Source organism: Egretta garzetta, unplaced genomic scaffold (assembly GCF_000687185.1).
Source record: "Egretta garzetta isolate BGI_Z169 unplaced genomic scaffold, ASM68718v1 scaffold126, whole genome shotgun sequence".
NCBI classification, from domain to species: domain Eukaryota; kingdom Metazoa; phylum Chordata; class Aves; order Pelecaniformes; family Ardeidae; genus Egretta; species Egretta garzetta.
This window is the reverse complement of record NW_009260128.1, coordinates 4,138,715-4,147,517: the sequence shown is the minus strand read 5'-3', so window position 1 is coordinate 4,147,517 and position 8,803 is coordinate 4,138,715. Positions and strand designations below refer to the sequence as shown.

Sequence of the window (8,803 nt, the reverse complement as noted above, 5' to 3'; positions counted from 1 at the left end):
ATACCAGTTTTACAAATATGTGCTATGAAGCTACCTGTTGGCTAGGTAGTGTGGCTAGTACGGTGTTTAAAATAAAACTTAGGTTTAACTTTGTTTGGGTTTTTTTCCCCTATGAATGTGACTTTATAGCTCTCTTGATGTGTTGCTTAGACTTTTCATTTCTGTTCCTCAAGAAGGGTATCCCATGTTGCACCTTAAGAATAATTATAATTATAATTAATAATAATTAAGATAATTATCATTATCAGTCATACTTACTTGGTGCTACAGTGAGTAAATGCTGCTACTTCTCTTTTCATTTTCACATGAGATGAATTGGACAGACAGAAGCGAACAGGATGATTGTAACAAATTAACAGCTCGTAATTTAGGGAGAATGGCAACATTAAAGAACCCAAGTGTTTATACCAGCAAGTAGTATAGTGAAGTATGTGGTGAGCCTGTGTAAACCTTTATAATTTTCAGCAGAAATACGGTACAAGGCTTCTCTTTCTGTTACTTTTCCTGTATTTTTCCTCCTTCCCCTCACAGTGTCTTCCTTTCTTTTCTAGCATTATTTTCCTGGATGCAGACAAGCACCTACACGTGATGACTGAGTGGTGTATTTCTGTATTGCTTGTTTGGTACGTACCCTGTGTATTGCGGGGTGGATCAGTGGCAGAGCTTTGGGGCCCGAGAAGCTGAATGTCTCTTCTGATAGCACTGTAGGAAAGATCATTCGTGGTACCTGCTCTGTGTCTCCTCATGAAAATGTCTGTCGGCAGCAGGCCCTTTGCAGCTGGCTTTGTTTTGTGTTTTGGAAGTTGCACGCAGTGACAGTGTTTCTCTGCTTGCTGTAGAAATACTAGCCTGAAGTAGCCCAACATAAACTTTGAAAGTGAAACCAACATCAATACAAGTCAATATGAAGAGGTGATATTCAGCTGTTGCATGCCTGCTAAGTATTTTCTTTCCTTTTTTGGGAAGGGCTGGAAAACTTTCTCACAATTATGTTATTCAGCCACTAATATTAAAAGAACAGTCAGACTATTGCTGACCACAAAAATCACTTTGAGAGAATGGTCTGGTTTATTATTTCTGTCTTTCTGGCATATGCTTTAAACGGGTGGACAGCATTTCTAAAATTATGTTTTGAAATGCATCAGGATTCGGAAACAAGCTGCATTTGGAATTGGGCTTTGGTGCCTGCACCCATACAATTAGGTTATATTCTTTTCAACATGTGTTCCAGGGTTTAGGCATTTGTGCATACTCCTTCATAAAAAGAAGCACAGAAATGCAAATTTTTTGGTTTTACTGAATGTCTTCCCTGTTCTTCCTTTTGTTTTCACTGTATTAATTTCAAACACTTTCGTTTTCTCAAATAAGTAGGTACAGAATCTGTTCCTTGCCAAAGGCAGTTTATTATTGTAAATTGTATACTGGTTTCTACAGGTAACTTTACAAAAATCTTACAGGAAAATTGTTTGAAAAATTATTCCTTTTTATAGAACGTGATGTTGATCCTTATTGCTAAGAGACGTTGGTTTGGAGAGCATTGCAGCCTTGCAGCTTTTCTCAGACTCCTAGATAACTGTATTAAGGTTTAAGAGGCTTGCATAAATATCTTCTATAAGCGTAAAGTCACCCTTGTTATGCTGAGGGTACCACCATACCTTACAACCGAGGAGAAGCATTTTGGTGTATCCACCTTCTGTCAGGATTGAAAAGTGGGACGGACCCTTACTCGGAAAGCAATTCTTATACATCATCTCCCAGGAAATCTAACCTTCGTTTATGAAGCTAAACTTAATTTTTGCTGACAGCCAGCCTGCTACAGTCTTGTAAAATAGCAAGAAACGAAAACTGAGCCTGACTGAGCACTATTCTTATTCTTTGTCCGCTTCTGCACAGCTGTGTGAAAAAGAAAAATAAAGGTTTATTTATACTCAATGGATGTGATTTCCTGCAATGAAACAATTGCACATGGGCTACACACATCAGGTTTCTTTGACATCTCTTATTTGACTCAGCAAAAATGCTTCACTTTTTTCTTTTTCAGTGACTTGGCACACATTGATCTTGCTGGGTTATTTTTGTTTGCTTGTTTTCCCCTCACTGTTAGTTCATTGCGGCCTTAGAGTCAGTCAAGTTGTGGCTTTCTTTTTCCCTGCAGTTTTTCAGCATGCTTGAAAAAATTTGTTAGCAGTATACTTCGTTATCAGATGTCTGCTTAAAAGAAAGTGATGAAAGGTGGTACTTGTGCCAGTCTTTTAGTACATGTATAAAAAGTACAGCCTGCTTTATTCCGTGTTGGGGTGTTGATTCCTGGTTGGTGAGAGATGTAGCAGGAGTGGCTGAAGTGGTTACTGTTCTGGTTGTCATCCTCCCAGCTCCCCCAGAGTTTCCTATTCCAGCAGCAAATACTGATGCTGGTCTCATGATGCTGTTTGTGTTCTTGAGCTGATACCAGCTGATATCAACTGCTGCTGGTTTCAGTTTAATATACTAGGTTAGTCTGTCTGTTGTAACTCGGGACCAGACCTGCATCCCAATCAGCCATCCTTGCGTAAGGGAGACGTAACCTTGGGTAAGGGCTGCTAGTGTTAGTAACTGGTTTTGGCTATTGTAGTGATGAGATTATTGTAGTTACGAGACTGTATATACACAGATGAACTGTAATACATAGATGCCATTTAACACTCTTCAGTTATTCCCCAGAGTAAAACTACCAATCAGATAGAAATATTCTGTCCTGCAACCAAATATGGGAAAGAAGAACAGGACTTACTGCAAGCAGCCATGGATGAAGTAGTGTTTAAAAAAAAAAAAAAAGGTCAGGGAAATCCAGATGTTAAGGGGCAACCCTTTTCAACAGCAGGCCAGAGGTGAACAGTCAAGGTATTTGGGCTTCTGCAGTGGTTCTATTGCTGGTTTTACATACAGTTAATTCTACTAACAGTGGTGAAGAAAAATCCCTTTGAGTCAAGTTGTTATTATTATTTTACCCCACTTTTCTGCTTATTATCAAAGGCATACCTTGCTTATTCTCTGCTAAAGATTTGTAATAGTGATTAGGATTACTCTGTATGGTGCTAGAACGTTAGTGCCCATGGACTGTTTTGCCTTTAAGCTTTGTAAAAGGAGGGGAAAAAATAGGAGAAATGACATGACTTACCATTGGGGTTCTTTGTTTATTTTAAATTTTAATCTGTGTAATACTTATTAAATTATATTGGTCTCTAGACAGTACTTTCATTAGCTGTTCAAATCTGAGAGGGTGGAAGTTTAAATCTGTGGTGAATAGCATCTAATCAGTGTCCAGGTCTTTGATTAGTTAGCTTAAAAACAGGAAGCTTTAAGTACTCTTGAATTGTTAAGAGTGCAGAGTACTGTCAGATAAGATTCTTTTCTCTTTTTTTTTTTTTTTTTTTAACTTGTTCCAATTTTGTATGAAGATGTGCATCTGAGCTTCTCCACACTCACTAGAAAAGCAGGTATGCAGAGGATGGGCTTTTATAAAATTTGCGTTCTTATATTAAAACAATGTTCATCCATTATGAAGCAAGTCACTAGTAAAACCATCTACCTTTTTGTTGTTTTCAAGACATAAAAGGATGCACTGGGATTTAGATTACTTCATTTAAAGAATCCTCATCTTACAGAGTAATACAATGTAGGAATTTACTTGAAGTTCAGGGAAAAGAAAAAAACCTCACCATCCTCAGTATGCTAATGGCATGTATAGTGAGAAAGCTGCCATGTAGTGTATATGTTCTATCAGGAACTGATGGTGTTTGAAATGGGTATTTAGTTTCTCTTAGTGAGTATTTTATGTGTAGTTTCTGTGCTCATATAGACTGAAACTACAAGTACATAGAAGGAAATATCTTGAGTAAATATTTTATGTCACTGGTTTGAAGAAATAACTTCTACTAATACAGACTTCATTATTAAAGTAAAATTAATGGGAACAAGCGTGGAGAACAATTTCTTAGTAATTTGCATCAATAGATATAGGAATTTTCATATAAATTTAGAAATTTAGGAATTTCCAAAATATAGACCTGGAAATCTGTGTTAACTGCTGTTGTTGAAACACCCTTTCAAGTAATACATGAACATATTTCAGTGAGAGTTCAAGGTTAGCAGGGGAACAACACCTCTGCAGATAATTAGACTAAGCTTCATTATCTGACTGAAATGAAAACCTGGTGCTTGTCATGCCCCAGAATGCAGAAACCTTTTTTACTTTCAAGGTATTTTCTTAATATAAGTAATTATGTTGAAAATACAATAAATTTGAAGTATATGTGCTATGATTCCATGGAAGAAAAATACTGTAGTACAATATTTGCAGGTAACTCTAGCTTTTACATTTTCTTTATAAACTGAATGTTCTTCTGCTCAACAGTAGAGATAGTTAACAAATCTGTAGTACAGCACTGAAGTTGTAAATCAAGTTCCTCGATATTTTCAAAGGTGAATTTTTATTAAAAATAAATCTGAAATATTAAGTTTAAATGTAAGACAGCTTGCAATTTTTAAAGTCCTAGAATTGTAGAATAATTCAGTTTGAAAAGGACCTCAGGATGTCTCAAGTCCAACCTTCTCTCAGCCCTGAGAATCAGAGAAGATTTCTTCGGGCCTTATGTGGTTGGATCTTAGAAACCTACAAGGATGGAGACTGTGTAACTCCTTTGGGGAATGTCTTCTACTGCCCTTCTGTCCTCATGGTGAAAAAGCTTTTTCTTTTTGTCAGGTTGGAACTTCTGAATCTCCAGATACATATTGTCATGATTGTTCCTCAGCTGTCTACATCATCTTCAGTTTAGTTCCATGCACAGTTGTACCAAATGTTCTGAAGCAAGATCTGCTTAACTTGAAGTTGTAAATGATTTAAGTCTTACTATGGTTCAGTTTATATATTTTTACAGGATAGCCAGACTTCTCAGGAATAATGCAGCTGTGGGTTCAAAAAAATCAAGTTTAATGCTCCTCATTTATTTCCACAAAGTGAAACAGTGCAGATTAACATTTATTTTAGGATAGTCTAAGTTATCTGAAGCAGTGTTGATTAATAGTTCCAAACCATTTTTGTGATGGTATTTTTATTAAACATTTTTAAAAGCCAGTTCTTCATTCAGCCATGAGTTGTACTTTGCTCTATGTTTCCAGTATGATGGTTTCTATCCCAACTCAATGCTGTTTTATTTCTGTAGTAATGTATTCCGGCAATATTGTTTATAGTATTTATCTTTGGAAATGAGTGCATCTAACCTAAAAGCATGAAAAAGATAAGACATGAATAAAGGCCATATAAATATAAATAATCAAATTTTTTTGTTGTACTTTTGTGAACACTGCATTGAGATAGCTATGTGATTATAGTCCATTGAAACCATTTTGTAGCATCAAACTGACACTACTCTGAAGTGTTGAATATTTAAACTAGATTTGCACAAACCTTTTTAAGCTTTCATAGTTTTTTGTAAATCAGTGCTGGCCACTGTAATAATAATTAATATATAATTGCGTGACCTGCTCTTCAGATTTCTGAGAAGCAGACTGTAAAGTTTTAGTTTTAAATAGCTTCACTAATAATTTCACGTTTGTATGTGATTAATACATGTTGTTCACTTCAAAATGAGGCACACAAATTTAGTTTTGATTGTTTTTTATGAACACAAAGGGGACCATGGTGTTTGCTGAATAGTAATCTGGTAGTCCAGGTAATTTTTGTCAGGAGGCCTGTGTTCTGTCAGCCTGCATAATTGTAAAGATTGCAAGATGCAGAATTTGTGATGAAAGTTCATGTCAGAATTTCATTCTGATTCTTTATTCTGTGTGTTAACATCTCATTCTCTTTCTGGGTCTGATTAATCTCCCATTGTCAGTCTGTGTGTTCAAGGTATTTCTGCGTACATAGCCAGGAGTATATTGGCATAGTTCAGAGTCTGTTTATAGTCGCAAATACCTGCCAGCAGAATTTCTAGAAGTGTCTCTAGTTAGGCTGTCTAAATTGGCTGTACAGCAGATGGCACTGGAAGAGCACATCAGTGGGAGACTTCAGTGATGCCATAATGCGTACAAAATACTAGCGAAGCTGCTGCAGTGCTGAGGGCTGTGAAGAGGTTGAGTAGCTCATTTTAATGTATTCCAGGAAGGGGTGCATGCTGGGCTCTTCTGTTTCAGATCTTCTAGCTGTAGACAGTAGAAAATTCTACACTTGCAAGTATATGAGTATCTTATTGAGGGCTGTTTATACAGTGCTTTTAAACACGTTAATACGCAGTGCAGGATTACTGGCATTTTTTTAAGTATGTGCAAAGAAAGAAGAATATCTGGATCAATTGGAGTATTTTACTTCAGGGTATATGTTTGCTTTCTCCTGTCTTGCATGAAATCCATGTAAAAGACATCATAAAGTAGAGTGGTTCTAATATGTAAGACTTGTTGAGAGGCTTGCTCTCATCTGCAGGTGTGTTCAGTATCCTTCAGAGAGCTTTGGCCTGGACTGTCATCTCACTAGGTTTTTATCATCTTTTCCTCGATGAATGACCTGGACTTCTGGATGTATGCATGTTGTTTATGTGGTCTGTATTTGAGCTTCGAACATTTATTATTTCTTTATATGAAATGTTACAATGGTGGAAGTAATGAGTCGTGCATTTGGACAATCATGCATTTTGCTTGGTACCTTGCTTCCTAAGGTAGGCTGGCAGATGAAAATCACTTTTTTGCTCAAGCAGGCTCAGTAGTCACTCTGAAAGTGCAAAATTCTGACTTTTTTTAAGTTGACATAAATATTTATCCATTGAGATTATTTTTAGATTTGGGATTTTTATTTGTAAAAAACCACATTTTCATAGAATCATTTAGTTGGAAAAGACCTTTAAGATTGAGTCAGAATTGATAAAGATACATTTGATACAGAAAGACTGGTATGTGATAAAAACATGTTCTTTCAAGTGACTTGCTTAGTCTTTTAGTTATGGAGAAGCTGAAGAGACATATTTCCTTCAGTCAAATTTTAGGTAACTAATTCTTTTGAAACACACCAATAAAAAAAGTTGGCAAGCCAGACAGTTCAGGGCTCTACAAATGTTCTCTTCCCCAATCAGCAATGTGATAATGTTCTTCTATTTTTCTCCCTAGCTTAGAAGGCAGATTTTATTTCATGCTTGCTTTTTTAGGGTTAGGAGTTGAAAACAGTATGATGTTCTTCCCACAAGGATGAGGAAACTTATCTGGTAAAGTGGAAATAATATCAGCTTGTGGATGTCAGTTAGAAGCAGTTGAAGAACATTGTGGATTTCACAGGCCAGGCTAATGTGAGGGTTGCCAGGCTTCTGGTATTACATACACAAAGGCACAGTTAAAATATCAAATGAACAAACACTCTGACTTTGTCAGTTTAGGAGTAGCGTAGAATCCTGAAGTTGTATTTCTCACTCATTTTATAGGTTCATTTAATTACATACGATGAAGAGAGTGCAGTAAATTGATAAGATGGCAAAATCCAAATAGTTTAGGAATAGAAAGACAAGAAGGCACTTTGAGCCTACTTTTAATTGACATAGAATCATGGAATCATTTAGGTTGGAAAAGACCTTTAAGATCATCATTAACCCAACACTGCCAAGTCCATCACTAAACCATGTCCCTAAGCACCACATCTACATGTCTTTTAAATACCTCCAAGGATGGGGACTCAACCTTTGGGCAGCCCGTTCCAATGCTTAACAACCCTTTCATTGAAAAAAATTTTTCCTCAGAGTCCAACCTAAACCTGCCCTGGCACAACTTGAGGCCATTTCCCCTCATCCTATCACTTGTTACCTGGGAGAAGGGACCAACAGCCACCTCACTACAACCTCCTTTCAGGTAGTTGTAGAAAGTGGTAAGGTCTCCCCTCAGCCTCCTCTTCTCCAGCCTAAACAACCCCCAGTTCCCTCAGCAGATCCTCATAAGCCTTGTGCTCCAGACCCCTCACCAGCTTTGTTGCTCTCTTCTGGACATGTTCCACCAATGCAACGTCTTTCTTGTAGTGAGGGGCCCAAAACTGAACACAGGATTCGAGGTGCGGCCTCACCAGTGCGGAGTACAAGGGCACGATCACTTCCCTACTCCCGCTAGCCACACTATTCCTAATACAAGCCAGGATGCTTGGAACTCTCCCTATCTGTACCTAGCTTTTTCTTAATTACTGTACTTCATCAGTGATTCTGATACACCAGATTTCAGGCATATGAAACCCACTAAATGTATTCTACTCATGTTTGGTTTTCACTACTTCCATATTTCACAATCATTCCAAGTCTTTATGACATTCCTGTCATAAGAAAAGGAAAATAAAAGTAATGTCTTAACCTTTGAAAGTACATACGCATATCTTGGTTTCATCTTAAAATAGTGTAGGTGGAATATGTTTTTTTTAAGGTGTCAGGACTCCAGGTACCACAGGAGTCATGTTAAAAGTGGAAAATAAGCAGTCAACTTCCAAAAAAATACTGGTCCTGTTTTTTAAGGTTTTAATATTTGTTTACAGCACGCGTTGTTTTTTAGTCTTTTGTTTGTTTAGGATACAATTTTTTTGGGCATGTTTGTTCTTTACTGATGGCAGATAAATCACTTCGCAGGCAGAAGAGAAACCTTTTAGTTTCTCCCCATTGGCAGACATGAAAGGAGAGTGCTGTTTAATTTGGTAATTAAGAAAAGGAAATGGGACAAGCGGAAGATAGTCTAGAGATTGGGAAATGTTGGAGGTTATGCCAAAGACAGAACAGGTCTTTGAGGTAAGGTGATGCAGATAGTGTAGGGA

At 37.1% G+C, this 8,803-nt stretch overlaps 1 protein-coding gene across 1 annotated transcript in view; it reads left to right on the top strand.

The window, feature by feature from the left end:
- Positions 1–535: 535 nt before the first annotated feature.
- SOCS6 (suppressor of cytokine signaling 6) overlaps positions 536–8,803 on the top strand; it is an 11,689-nt gene continuing 3,421 nt past the window's right edge. The window contains 1 exon segment of the mRNA XM_009641492.2: positions 536–623. The gene's annotated coding sequence lies outside the window, so the exon portion shown is untranslated.